Source organism: Haemaphysalis longicornis, unplaced genomic scaffold (genome assembly GCF_048455015.1).
Source record: "Haemaphysalis longicornis isolate Haplotype H1 unplaced genomic scaffold, Haemaphysalis longicornis Haplotype H1 scaffold_6, whole genome shotgun sequence".
Classification (NCBI taxonomy): Eukaryota; Metazoa; Arthropoda; class Arachnida; order Ixodida; family Ixodidae; genus Haemaphysalis; species Haemaphysalis longicornis.
In genome coordinates, this window is record NW_027526407.1 from 208295118 (window position 1) to 208310569 (window position 15452).

Consider the following 15452-nt stretch of genomic DNA (forward strand, 5'->3'; position numbering starts at 1 on the left):
ACCCGAGGTCAGCTAGGCTATCTGGTGTAAGGTAAAGCCCAGCGGCGCACCAGGCCAGAAAGCAGCAACAGCAGCCCCCTCAACACCTTTTCCAAGAGCGAAAGAAAGCTTTGCCTAAAATGTAGTCGAATGTTCAGCGGCCCATGAATCTAATGGCTGCCTGTCCAAATCTGCTGGCCGTTATTTCTCAGCAGATCGAAATTGAAATTCCGCGATGGACGAATGACGTCACATCCGGCAGTGCAACAGGAGAAGCCGAAGCTCCGTTATCAGACTCGTTGGAGATCCAAAAGTGTTATTCATTACCTAACCATAAACGTACGAGCAGTCAGCCATAAACTGATTTGCGTTCTTACCGTGGAGTCATTCATGTGCCCAGAACATTTCGATGGAGCGCACTGATGGCCTTTTTACGTGGAGGGGCATTGGTGGGGCTTGCACTTATGACCTTTTTACGTGGAGGGGCATTGGTGGGGCTTGCACTTATGACCTTTTTATGGGGATGGGCATTCGAGGGGCTTGCATATCCCCCTTTTCACTTTCAGTGCTGGTTGCTTTTCATGCTTATTACCTTTTGATACGTGCAATAGCGTGAAGAAGCAGATCAAGATTCAATGGTTCGCTGAAGCTTTTTGGATGAACGTGCACGATATGCAACCAGCGGCCAGGGCGTCCGAAAACGATTCAATAAGCAGCGCCAAGCATACAGGACTGCCTTACGTTCCAGGACTTTAACGAAGAATTTGTTGCAACTTGAAATAAGGAACACTTGGGAAGGGATACTAAAGGCAAAAAAAAAGTTCCTGCGTTTTGGCAGCCGCCCCTTTCCATAGGGGCGATTTCCCGTGCAAGCCGAGTGAACTTCCCAAGCGTTGTAGTCCCACACTAGGGCCGAGCGCCAGGCCGGGGAGTCGCTTGTACCTAGTTTACCGGTAGGTGCCCGGCGCCACCAAGGAACACGAATTCACATGGTGCCTTCCACAGCCACGGTGGACGCTCAACTAGCAACCGCCTGTGGCAGGACTTGCCGCTAGATTCTTTCACCCCCGGCAATGGCGCAATGCGGCATGATGAGGGGGGAGGTGCCCTTGGCTGAACTCCCCCCCCCCCCCCTCCCGGTGGAGCCACCCTGCAAAGGCCCGGCGCTCTCTCACGCCGAAGAACGCCTATGGCGAGCACCCTTCCTTGCCTCTCCCGCCTACAACGCATGTACCCCGCTCTGTACTCATCCAACTGCGCCGCTTGTAGGGTGGTCCAAGCCATGGATCACCTCCTCTGGAAATTCCCCAACCACCCATTCCCCCACTATCGATACGGCGAGCACTGGACAAGGGCGTTGGATAGCTCGTATTCGGCGGTGCAGAATCCATCGCCGCTCGGCCTGCCAAAGTCACCGGGGACCTTCATTCCTCGGTCACCACCCCTCCTCAGAATAAGCCCTTGGGGCAATAACATTTCGTCTCACTCTCTCTCTCTCACTTGCTGCTTCAAAGATCCACCAACTGATTAAGTTTGGCGGCATTCTTTCCCACCACCGTCTCAGCCGAGAAAAATATCGGCACCGCATCCGAGACTATGGACAGGTGAAGCCACCGCACTTCGACGACTGCAGTCTTCTTAACGCCATTTAACACCATCAATTCCCGCCATTTCCGTCCTCCCGACACTGTGTACCATTCTGTGTAAATACCTCAAGAAACCCCGGAGCTCACCAATCCAGCCTAATTTACGAACCTCTCTATCCCGGCCCCCGAGATCCAGCGAGACCAGGTGACGATCGCCAGGGCAGCCGGCCGCAACCGCCTGCCCTGGCGATCCCGTACTAAAGGTACCCTTCACGGGACGCCTGCCCTGACATGAATGAACTCTTACCACTCACGTTCGTGCACACTTCTGACGCCGCTGTTCAACCCCCTTCCCACCATGCATTGGGGGAATTTTTTTCAAAACACGTATAAGTTCACTCTTTCTTTGTGACTAGGGAGAGAGGAAAAACTTTACTGAATCAGAGCTCTACGGGAGCGCCGGAGCGCGGGGCGACCTTTGTAGCCAGTATGTAGACAGGTTTCAGGTGTCTGCATACCTTCCTATGTAGATCCTCATGGTGCGAAGGACATTCGTTGTCGCTGTAGTTGTTGTCCAATTTCGAAAATGGACATCGCTGTCGGGAGAGATATAAATGCATGCCATTTGTAGCTATGCGTCCACAGCTCCCAGTTACCAGAGCAAGGCGCTATGTGAGCAGGTTGCCGAAGTTTGAACAAAATTTAGACCCCAATCGTAAAATTAGACGAACTTATACAAGGTGCCTTTCTCGTACAGAGGAGAATCGTCAGCAGAACCGTTTTATTGTTTCTTATTCGTTACAAAACGCACAGAGTGGCGAAGGGGCCCGGATAACAGTGGTGCAAGGTTAATAAAGGGGACTTGGCAAGCTCGCGACTGACTAATCCGGTACTTCGATACTGGAGGTGCTCCAGCTTGGAAATGACTCAGCCGTGCATTGTAGCAGGCAAAATCTGCGAAAACGTGCCGAAGTAGTGAAATTTATGGGCGGTAAATATCTCGAGGGGCATCCCATGCAATTCCCGACACTGCGTCTGCCAGTTCATTCAGCCAGATACCAGCCAGGCGCCCATACCAAACCAGCGAGATCGTAAGGATCGAGGCAGTAAATAATTAAAGGCTCGACGTAGCGGAGATGTGTTCGGGAACGAAAGGACGACTGAGCATGGTCTAAAAGACCTGGATCGACAAATCCCGGCACAGTACATACCCTACGAGGCTACAACGGGTCCCCAGCCCAAGGACTCCCACCCCAAGTCCGCGAATGTCCGCACGTTGGAGTCCCATGCTGGCACCCACACGTTTACACTTGGAATACACGCCGTTCCAAAGTTCGACACGACGCCGGAGTGGACAGCACGCGCACGGGCCGTCTAGATGCCTCGCCACGACACCAGAGAGCAACCGCCATGCCGCGGGGCAGGTTTACGCCGGCTTCTTCTCGAGCAGCAGGCTCGAGGGTGGAAGCTGTCAGGCGCAGCTCGACGACCTGCAGCAGGAGAGTACCACCAGATGTTGAAGTAGCCGCAGCGTGCCGTACCGGCTGACGGTCCCGAAGGAGCACCAGGGAGCAGCAGCAGGGAGCGACGCCACGCGAGCCATCGTGATGGAGTGCCCCGAGAAAGCACCGGAGTTGCAGGGGTGTACAATGGAGACGTTGAAGCCGCCGGTCGACGCATGCAGTGTGCGGTGCGGCAACGGAAGCTGAAGAAAACCGGGCTCCGGACCGAGTCAAGTGCTGCAAATGGGAGAAGAAAGGCGAAACCCAAACTATCTGGCGCGAACAGCAACAAGGGCGCGCAAAGGCTCGGGCCTAAGCGTGGCCGTATCGCCGGTGCATCGAAAAACTGGGGAAAACTTACGGTTTCGCAGTGCGTAACGGATATCGCACGCAAGGTAGCCGGTATTCCTCGTTTCGCTTTCGTCGGTGCCCCCTCCCCCCCCCCCCTTCGAAACCGTCGCGATCGGCGACGAAGACACAGGGAAAGAATACTGGAACGAAGAGCGTGAGGCCCGCGTCGTTCCGTAGGCCGCCCATAGGCCTCCTGCGCTGGAGTTTTGGCGACATGCAGCGCCCCTAGCGGCCGACGCCTCTGGGTAGTACAAAAGCAGACGACCCTCGCCGCCCTCCATGCGTTTTCAATTACTAGTCAGAGTGAAACTTGGTTGTACATAGTTTACTTGCTTTATGGCGCGTTCATATGACTGCATACTGTATGAAATAGCACTTAAAGTAGTTCTAGAGGCTAAACAAAATATTATCCGCTCAAACAAGCCGACTTATCGGCTTTCTTTTGAGCGAGCTGTCGCGGTCGTCGCGGCGTGGGACAGTACCGCCAGGTCGGGTGGTATAACTTCCTGACGACGATTACTGTTCTTTCTTCTTGCGTACGGTCGACAAATGAAAGTTCACGAGTAGCATAAACACGGAACGCTGCTGGTAACTGCAAAAGGTTGCTTCAGCGGAAACAGGCAAGCGAACGCAAGAATTGCGCAGCCGACTCAGCTGACACTGCTGGCCAGGCACCGCCTGAAAAACGAGTAGAAATTTTGTTTGCTATTTTCGCAACCTAAATGACTCTTGCGTAACGTTTTACGCTGCACGATTTACGAACGGCAGGGCACATGTATAACTGCGAGTAGGTGAGGCAATAGCTTCAAATAAAAAAATTAAGCGCTATTACAGGACGCTATACCAGGCGGCTTCTTATCACTGAATGAGGGCTGGCAGAGAAATCTCGGACAGATCCGTGTGCCGTCCGAGTAGAAGAGCGAGCAGTACTTGGGGCCGTCTGGCATGAAGTGCGATCGCCAGCTCAACAAAGGCCGGCAGTTCGCAAAATGCCTTTAAGCGCTGGACACATGTACGATTGGTACACGCGATTCGCATGCGACTGATCGTTACGACTGTCGCCCCGACTAGTCGTACGTGTGAATTTGAGACGACCCGATGCGCGCATGAGATACGTCGTCGGCGTCGCTCCGCCCACTGCTTTTGATGATCGCTGAGCTGAATTTGTAGATTCTGCGCGTTTGTTCGCAAGAAATGGATAAAGCAAGCAATCGTGAAGCGTTTTCTGCATTCGGAAACAGTCCGCGCACACGCCGGCCGCGCCTGCCAGCTCGGCACACTCAGCGGCTCGAACCGGCGCAGACCACGGTAGCAACCGCGCTTGTCGCTGCTCTTCTGAATCAATCTGATTGCTAAAAAGATTGATTGATTGTGGATTTTAACGTGCCGACGCAACGCAGGCGATGAGGCGCGCCGTAGTGGAGGGCTCCGGAATAATTTTGACCACCTGGGGATCTTTAACGTGCGCCGAAATCTCGAACACACGGGCGTTTTTGCTTTCCGCCTCCATCAGAAAAGCGGCCGCCGCGGCCGGGAATGCTAAAAAGAAGTTCCACATGCGAGAAAGTAGGTGTTAGTGTGGTGAAAAATTGTGCTAAGGATTGTTGTCAGGGCTTATTTTAAAAGCGGCGATCAGACATCTGCCGCGATGCAAGCCTACGCTGAGCGGTAGCTGCGGCGCGCTGTGCGCCGAGCGGCCCAGAGATGGCGATACCTGCGCGGAAGCATCGAAACAGGCTACGCAGATGTCTCGGTCACCGATCGCTCAAACGGCAGTTATAGCTTAAATAGAGTTCCTCATGCCAGAAAGGGGATGATAGTGTAGTGAAAAGTTGTGTTGCGGATTGTCATTCGCAGTTGCACAGATAGCGGCTATCAAATATCCGCCACGATGCTAAGCCCAAAGTTCCCATCACCCGAGCCGACGCGAGCGACGCAAGCCGCCGTAGCCGCTCGCGTGCGGCCGACGGGAAGCGATAGAAGCCGACACCGTTCCCTTTTCGGCACTCCGAGTTAGAGCGGAACGCAGCACAAGTTGTGGGCATTGTTCCGCGCACAACGAGCACACACGAAAAATCAAACGATGTAAATACAACCACGACCCCTTCCCGCTTGTGCGGGAGCTGTGGGGAATGTCGTCTGCTGCCCCTACCGGACTGCTTAGGGACTTGGCCGCTAGGGGATTGCGCATGCGCAGTGAGGTTGTGAAAGAGGCGGATTGCGCAGCCGACTCAGCTGACACTGTGCAGTGTCATTTCCAAGGCGGTGACAGGCCAGCACTAGCCTGGCACCGCCTTAGAAACGAGTGGAAATTTTGTTTCGTATTTTCGCAAACTAAATGATACTTGCGTAACGTTTTGCGCCGCACGATTTACGAACGGCAGGGTACATGTATACTAGCGAGTAGGTGAGGCAATAGCGCCAAATAAATAATGTAAGCGCTATTAAAGGTCGCAAAACAAGCACCAAATCACAGGCCCGCTGCCTGCAGAGATGTGTGCTCCTATAACATAACATAACACAGCCGCATGCACGGCGCGGGGCTCCGAATATTTATATACGAGAATCACTGACTGTGTTGGTTATCTTCTGGTGCAGGGGTCGTCGCTAACACTCTGAACGACGACACGCCAGTTTTGACCTCAAATGGAGTTAGACAGCGAGACAAGAACAGAGAATTGGTCTCTTCCAGTTGTATTGCCCCCATCTTCACTCTTCGCCAGATTATTGTCAAATATTATTGGAAATTCGCTGAATTTCTTCTCTTCGCATTCAAAGCCCCCCTCCTTCTCCCACCCGATTGGCCGTCCAGCCCTGCGCCGTGTCGGCTGCATGGAACTCTCCCGTTGCTGACCATCATTGTAGCCTATCAAGTGCTAACTGGAAATGTATGCTGCAAGAGCGCAGTTTGGTAAAGTGAGAGCAAACGAGGAAAGCGAGCGGCCTCTCAGTTCGCCCGACCCCTTTGTTTTACAGCCACTAATTTGGGAATCGCAAAACAGATTTCACGCTTCTGACGTTCGCGGCATTTTGTCACTGAGACACGTAACAAAAGGACAAGCTAACGCTGCACCATGTATTTTTAACGGCGACGCAAAAGTGCACTGTTCAAGGAAAGTGCACGCATAGTGCGCAGGTACGCAAAAGAGCGGCGCACCGCAGCAGCCGAGTTTGCGGTCCGCCGGAATCGCTGGCTTTTGTAGCGTAAGCTACACTGGCCGAGGTTGAGCAGTTTCGCGTGTGCCGTGAAGGGCCGTTCTGCGCAAGCGCGAGGGGCATTGGATTGGATTGGGCTGAATTGACTTGGCTTGGCTTGGATCGGATTGGATTTGGATTGGATTGGATTAAAGTGGATTGTGTAGGATTGTGTTGCGTCATTGCCCCTTGTGTTGCCCCTACAATAATGCCCGTGAGGGCGATGTAGGTACCTGTATAAATAAATAAATAAAATAGCCGCAGCAGACGCACTGGAGCCGGCGCGCTCCCAGGTGTGCGCCTCAATTGCGCAGTAGCAAAGTCTGGCGCTGCACCGGAGCCGCTTGATAGCCGCTTCGCGCGGCTCGTGAACAGCCGTACTAAGCATGCGCGAGGAGCAGTGACTGTACAGAACTGGACTGGACTGGACTGGACTGCACTGGGCTAGACTGAATTGGACTGGACTGGACTGAACTGGATTAGACTGAACTGGACTGGATTGGACTGGATTCCTGAACCTCAGCTCACGCTACGTATATCCTGGCATAGCAGAGCTAAGTCACTAATAATTTTTTTAAAGTGCGATCATCGCCGATTGCGTCACTCTTCTTTTTTGATCGGCTGTTTTTGAGAAGTTTTTGTCACCTAGAGTATTCGTATAACTAGAAGTTTCACTTCCAATTTCACTTCATACGACCATCGATGAACCTGCGAGTGGTAGACGCCGTCACGGTCCCAGCACTTTCGTCGGCGCTGTAAACGTGTTTAGCGCTGCAAAGCTTTTCCCCCTAATGTCATGTTGATCGCCGAAATAGATCGGACGCGTCGGGGATGGGCTGGTGACCATGTCGCAAAACAATCAGGGGCATCGAACTCATTTTGCTCGGTCAACACGGGATCCTATGGGACCCGCGCAGCTTTGTACTTCCCGGAAGTACTGCCCGGAAGCCGCTTCGCAGTGCCCCCTGGGCAGCGCAGGAGGCATATTGACTGGCTTGCCTTTCTCCCGCGGGGTCTCTCCGTCATCCGCCATGAGAGAGGGCTACCTGCCGTGTCACGTGGGCTTATTGACGGCTGCACCCATAGCGTTTCTAAGTATACTAGAAAGGAAACTGCGCCTGTTAAGCCATGTCGTCGTGGGGGTTCACGGGAAGACCTCCTTTTTGGCTTGGGCTTGGCATGACAATTGGAATGTTAAGCGATTTTGGGAATTTCCTTTCTTCACTATGCATTAACACATTTACGAGCTACAAGGAAGCCGAAATCCAGCCGTGTTCAGTGAAACAGCAGGCAATGCGTGATCGCACCTGACTTTGCTCATGCTCCAGTCGAAGGACGCATGACTGAGCGGGTAATATGCCGCCGCAAAATTTGTAGCCGACAAAAAAAACAAACAAAACGTAATTCGACGAAGACAAGATACGATTACGGGGATACGACAGATACGGGCGCTTGCGGGTTTCCGATCTTGTCACCGTGCACGACTGTTTAACGCCACGTTTTCTTTTTTCTTGTTAAACTAGCTGACGGTCGGTGCACCGGTTCACCACGAAGGCAAAGTTTTCATAGGCAGGCTCAAAAAAACTTTCCAAACTCTTCAAACAACCTATTATTTCAAATAATGGTAACATTAATAAAATCAGAGTCTCTAATGAGTTCCCCCTCCAAAATTGTTCGTAACTACAACCTTGGCCTGCGGAATAGCAGGCACAACGGTCCCGGCAGAAATATGCTTAACTTCCTTTTTCCTTAGTTTAAAACAGCGTGTTTTTATTTTCCACATGCATAATTGCACACCATTCTTCGCGTTTTTGTGGCACTTTGTTTAAATTTACGGTCACTAAAACGTTTCAATCCAAGCTAATGATGAAACTAAGGCGAGCGCGGTGTATAATGGCGGTCCATGACGACGATGGAGGAAAGAAAAGGTTAGGAGAGACCCTGACGTCACATTTGTGAAGCCGAGTCCCGCCATGACTTGAGCCCACTGAGCCCAGCACTATATCCCATCATCCTTTGCTGTTTCCGATTCGATTTGACTAACATGGCGTCGCCCTGCCATCCCACTTCGCAGCGAAAACAGCTTCGTCGCTAATTCCTCGGTGCGATTTCATGTTCTAAGCTGTTGATTTCGCCTTCAATTTGCCCATTCTAACCCTCACCCAAAGTTTCAATCGAAAAACGGCCTTCGTTTTTGAGATAGAAGGATTGGATTGGAAAAACATTTATTGTGCCTGCGGTTGAAGTCCAACTTAGGACTTCAGACTTGGCCAGTGTCGTCCTCGCTGTCGCCACCAGGGTTAGAGGGCCCCCGCCCGTTACCGGGCTGCGAAGTCTCCTGCCTGGCCAGCGCCACGATGACCCGCTGGACGGCCTCGAGTTGGAGGTCTTGGTTGCCAGATCGCTTAGCCTCTTCAAAGGCGGGCGGAAGCCTTCCTGATGTAGAATCTTCTGGGAAGTTCAGACAGTCCCAGACGATGTGCTCAAGAGTCGCGAGGGCGTTGCGACACACCCTGCACGTACCGTCGGGGTGTGCCGCCAGGAAAATCTTGTGCATGAAAGCCGGGCTCATGACCGTTCGTGTTTGGAGCTGCCTATATATGACTGCCCGCTCACTGCTCAGCCCTTTACAGGGCGGCGGGAGCGTGCGTCTGGCGAGCCGATAGGCCTTGCTTATCTCGTTGAAGCTCGTCATTCGGTCTCTTGTCATCATCATCATCATCATCATCATCACCAGCCTATCTACGCCCACTGCAGGGCAAAGGCCTCTCCCATTATTCTCCAATTACCTCGGTCATGTGCCAACTGTGACCAATTTATCCCCGCAAACTTCTTGATCTCATCTGCCCATCTAACTTTCTGCCGCCCCCTGCAACGCTTGCCTTCTCTAGGGATCCACTCTGTTACTCTTAATGACCAGCGGTTATCTTGCCTTCGCCTTACATGCCCTGCCCACGTCCATTTCTTCTTCTTAATTTCTACTAATATGTCTTTAAAACCAGTTTGCTCTCTGACCCACTCCGCTCTCTTCTTGTCCCTTAATGTTACACCTATCATTTTCCGCTCCATTGCCCGCTGAGTCGTTCTCAATTTAAGTTGAACCCTTTTAGTGAGCCTCCAAGTTTCTGCCCCGTAGGTGAGTACCGGTAAGATGCAGCTGTCATACACTTTCTTCTTCAGCGACAATGGTAGGCTGCTATTCATTATCTGAGAATGTCTGCCGTATGCACCCCACCCCATTCTGATCCTTCTAATTATCTCTGCCTCATGGTTGGGATCCGGGGTCACAACTTGGCCTAAGTAGATATATTCGCTCACCACTTCCACTGCCTCGCCACCTATCTCAAACTGCTGTGCTGTCCCGATGTTATTGATCATTACTTTAGTTTTCTGCATATTAATTTTCAGGCCCACGGTTCTACTCTGTTCGCCCAGTGCGGAAGGCATGCTTTGCAATTCGTCCCCCGAGTTACTTAGCAAGGCAATATCATCAGCAAATCAGGTTACTGAGGTATTCTTCATTAACCCTTACTCCCACCTGTTCCCGATCCAACGTTCTGAATACTTCTTGTAAGCATGCTGTGAATAACATTGGAGAGATTGTGTCTCCTTGTCTGACACCCTTCCTTATAGGTATTTTACTGCTCTCCCTATGGATGATGATGGTAGCTGTAGACCCACTGTAGATATCCTCTAGTATTCTTACATAATGCTCATCTACCCCCTGGTTCCGTAATGCCTGAATGACTGCTAGGGTTTCGACCGAGTCAAATGCTTTCTCATAATCTATGAAGGCTATATATAGGGGTTCAGTATACTCAGCGCACTTCTCTATCACCTGATTGATCGTGTGAATATGGTCCATTGTTGAATAACCTTTACGGAACCCTGCTTGTTCTTTAGGTTGACTGAAATCTAAGGTTGCAGAGATTCGGTTAGCGATTACCTTGGTAAATACCTTGTAGACGACTGACAGTAAGCTGATCGGCCTGTAATTTTTCAAGTCCTTCATGTCGCCTTTCTTATGAATTAGGATGATGTTCGCGTTCTTCCAAGATTCCGGTACCATTGCGGTCATTAGGCATTGCGTATACAGGTTTGCCAGTTTTTCAAGTACAATTTCTCCGCCATCCTTCAAGAGGTCTGCTGTTATCTGATCCTCACCAGGTGCTTTGCCCCCTTTCATTTCTTTCAAAGCCTTCCTTACTTCTTCGGTCGTTACTGGTGGGATGTCTATCTCCTCTGAACTGCTGTCTCGTTCGGCATTATCCTGTATGTCCCGGCTACTGTACAGATCCCTAAACTACTCCTCAGCCACTGTGACTATTTTAACCCTACACTGTAAACGCAAACTAGCCGGAAATGGAGTGTTAATCAAGTAATGTGCCCTGAAAAGTACTTATAGCAAAAAATGTACTCCCTAGGCATGGTCTAAAAAAGTGGACGAACCTCCATGGTAGTACCGTTGCCCATCCGGGTAGCAAAAGGGAGGATTTAGAACGACTTAACACCATTTGTGAGATGGCGTTCGGTTCCTTGTATACAACCACGTCCACAATAAACTCCCCATCTGGTGTAATCATCTCAAGCGGGCGGTCGCCATGTTAGTCTTGTGTTGTTTCCGTGTGTCAGCACTTCAACCGTGGACAAATGCTACTTAGAACGAGAATGCAGGACGCGACGGTTGCATGCAGCTACAAAACCGATACCGTACGTATACCCGTATAGATGCTTCAGCCAGCGCGATCACAAGCAGACAGCGCGGCCCTGTTGTTTCAATCTGTTTATTTTGGCGGTAGGTGTTGTCAAACTCTGCTGCTAACAAAGAGACAGTTCTCGCCGTTGCAAACAATTGCAATGTTCATCTGCTTTGTTTGATTGCGCATATATAGACAATTTAAATTCTCGTGTCAGCGCGCCAACGCACCCGACTGCAGCGACTCAACTTGCCCTGGCGGCACGACTTGCTGCCCGGATGTAAACAACCTCCGTGCTATCAATGCAGCGCGGCCGGTGACTTGGTGCAGCCGGAGCTTGAAGCGCCTCGCCTTGGGCCATCATTTTTTCTTATTTGAGAAGGACTAGTAGTGCCATTTGGTGGAAAGATTTTTATGTGCCCCTGTCACACGACGAACGGCCGCTAACAACATTTGGATACGGCGACAGCTGTGGACAGCTCGCTGGTAAGTGGTCTGTCATCAGTCGATGCGTTTGTCAAACGTTTGGATAGGGTTAACTGCGAAGTACCCGTGCCGCACACAGCACGTACACGCACGGGCAAAGAAAAAAGCGCACACTCGTTTTATTGTACTTGTTTGTGGCTTTTGTGGTATGCATTCGCATTCTTTTGTAGGCCGGTTTCTAACAGGGCATTCGAGATGAAATCGTTTGTCGCGCGCGGCGTCGTTTCAAAGCAACGTGACGGTTACTCAGGTAGCCGAATCGCGTCCGACAGCGGTGCATCGTCGGGCCCGGTCGGTGAATATTGTGGGACTGTGTCTCTCATATGCATCGAACTGTTCGTGTTCTTTTTAGTTAACTGCTCTACTTTGTAATATCTATTTGTTAACGCTCCAGATGGCTTGCCTGTCCAAATATAAGTCTTTGTGTTGTTTTCGTTCAAGGCTCTGACTCATTCTTAGCGCTCTGGTCGGCGAAAGCCGCAGATCAGACGGCCACCCCCTTCTAAAACTGTGCCCTGTAGATTCGGTGGGGTTGTTTGCTCGCTTGGGTCGACTCTTCACATCTAACAGCGTACCCTATTAAGGAAACGGTGACATGCGTAAACGATGCTATGAGCCTATCGAACGATTAAATGCATATAGTGTGGACCACGACGGCGACGTGGTTCGAAACCGAAATGTTTTTATTCCCTTTCGGATGATAATGAGGGGTCTGTATACAATCGGGGCCCGTCAGTCGCCAGCTAAGGCCACGTAATTAAAAACACAAATCCATGCCCTTATGGAAGAGAACCGAGTTTGCCGTAGCATGACACAAGTCTGCCGGGCATAAAAAAGGATATCATTTTTTTAGAAGAACAATGTACACACTCTTCTTTTGTTGGTAATAACTTTATCATACTCAATAGTAAGACCATACACAAAAATTACTCGATTCATCTGACACTTGATTTTTACACGGAGCTTGCAGCTCCAAAAAGTGCACTAGCTGTGGTTTTGCGTGATGGAAACTTCTACAATCACGGTAAATTAACTAAGGCAGGTGTGGGTGACATGCAGCGTTGTTAAGTTTGCGAGAATAGCGTTTCCATTTCAGCTGTTTTTTTTTTGTTGCCATGCAATCACAAGTAATTTGGTGCCATGAACGAGGTTTACGTTAGCTAACAAGGCTGTAGTAACGGTTGCGGCTACAAATGACCTTATGCACCAATAATGCTTGTCAGCTCGGTGACACAGAATATTAAGGTGTGAGAATACGGATGACTGAGTCGCCTAGTTTATTACTACTGTAAAAAAAGAAAGTGTTTTCTGACCCAGTGAAGGACTTTCCTGTATGACTAGCTGTGTTATGACAGATGACCATACTTGATGAGACAAGCCGTAACAAATTAGCTTTGGGTGTAACACCAGGAGGGAAATAGGTGGAGGTATCTGCAAGTATAACTGAAACAGTGGGTGCCTGTCCGGCATGAATTCATTATTTGCTGACACGATTTTCTTCTGCAGATCCTGATACATGATCGAGTTGAATGACTTCATAGATCTTAAGGCAGGATAGGCTGTGCTGTACAAGGCGAGGCTGCATTCGGAAACCAAGTTTGCCCCTCCAGCAGAAGTTAGTATTGCCACGGCTTGCAACAGCCGTCCAACTCGCAAAAGCTGCACTTTTTCTATGAAAGTGAGCCACCATGGTAGGGGAGGCAGTGTAAGGGTTTGCATCTTTAACTGTGTGCCCACTTACTTGAATAGATGCAAGCTGGCATCTTAAAGCAAGAAACAGCAGTTAACAAAATCATGCAATACCAAAGTGTTTTTCAGTCAAAAACAAAAACAAATCTATCAACCTACAGAGACTTGCATTTTATCTTCACTGTCATTTAAAGTTGTGCTCGAGTATATTGTGCGGAAGTAATATCTTTTTTTTGCTGCAAAAGCCACGACGGTTAATGTACTGGCACTTGGTTTTATGAAGCCTTTGCATTCCTAATTTAGGTACTGGAATTCGCAGGGAACCTGGCCTTACAATTTTATTACTGTACCGAATTATTAAGTTCATTTAACCATAGTGTCTGTTTTGAATTTTACGTGTGGGGCATTTTTTTTCTTTTTTGCTTTTTCAGGCAGATGTTCCTCTGACTCCCTGCCTGCATTCCGTGAACGGGGAAGTTAGCCTCCACATCGATGGCCAGCGTGTCTTGACTGCATCATCTTTACTGGGAAGACTGTGTAGTCTGTTTGCATGGTTCTGGGTTTTCAACATTCAATATCCCAAGAAGGCACACAGAGCTCTAACGTTTGTGGAACATGCCTTTTTGGACCTTGCCTGCACCAAACCAGGTGTGAGGGATTTAGAACTAATTAACTTTTATCGCATCAATATCGCTCACTAATATTTGTTTTCAATCCTGTAATCATTGGATAGTAATCAAAAAGAATTCCGTATTATATTTCTGACTTTTTCTTTTTTCTTTTTTTACAGAAAAGGGGATATTTGATGGACCGTTCTGTATGCTGATAATACAGCTATCTTTCAGTGAAGCAATAATATTAACAAACTAATTTAACTTGAAACAATTATCTAAATAATATTGGCAACTGGTGCGAAATGAATCAACTAAAAATTATCCGAAAAACACGAATTTCATGGCTTTTTGTTCTCACTCTAAAGAAGCTATCGCGATACCACCCATTCTGTTCTATATCATTGCAATCAACCCGTCAGACTCAGTCACTTTTCTTGGCGCATTTGTGTCTTTATCAAAACGCACTGGTATTTTCCGCAGCATATTTTTCGTTCTTTATATTACTCATTTATCCATAGCCATCTCACTGCAGTCTGTCTCCTACATCATTTATCTCTTGTGCCTTTACCACCTACAAAATGCTTGTTACCTTTCAATATCAAATCGTTGCACAGCTCTCGCTCATTTCACCACAAATTGAAAAATTGTTTTGTTGTTGTAAACCACTGCAAGCATTTTTTCTTCACTTTGTGTACTTAGTACTGATGCGTACTGATAAGTTCTGATAAATACTGATGCGTTCTCGATCCTCTAGTATGATATAATGATTTCACTTACCATGCGGTTGTGTTTGTGCCTATCTGTTTTTCAAGTATTTCCAGTTCTTGTATTATTATTGTTTCTACAATTTGTTCAACTAGCAGACAGCTCTCGCTCATTTCACCACCTACTGAATTTTTTTGTTGTTGTAAACCACTGCAGCCATTTTTTTCACTGTGTACTGAGCGCTGATGCGTACTGATAAGTTCTGATAAGTACTGACGCGTTCTAGATCCGCCAGTATTCTTTAATGATTTCACTTACCATGCGGTTGTGTTTGTGCCTATCTTTGTTTTTCGTGTATTTCCAGTTCTTGTAGTAATATTGTTTCTACGGTTTGTTCAACTAGCATCGTATTGCTGTCTTCAATTCCTAACTGGCGTGTTATTTAGCAATGTACCATTTGTGATTTCTAATATGAGGTCGCCATAAGTATTTATTTCGGAACCTCCTTGTGTACACCATGTACCATGTAAACGTGTCTGCGAAAGTTCGTTTGAAATAAACCTGAAATCGAGAAAAACCGCGTGAAATCAGTACTCCCGCAGGGAACTAGCAATTTTCCCTTGTGGCCTTGAAAACCTCCTTTCGGAA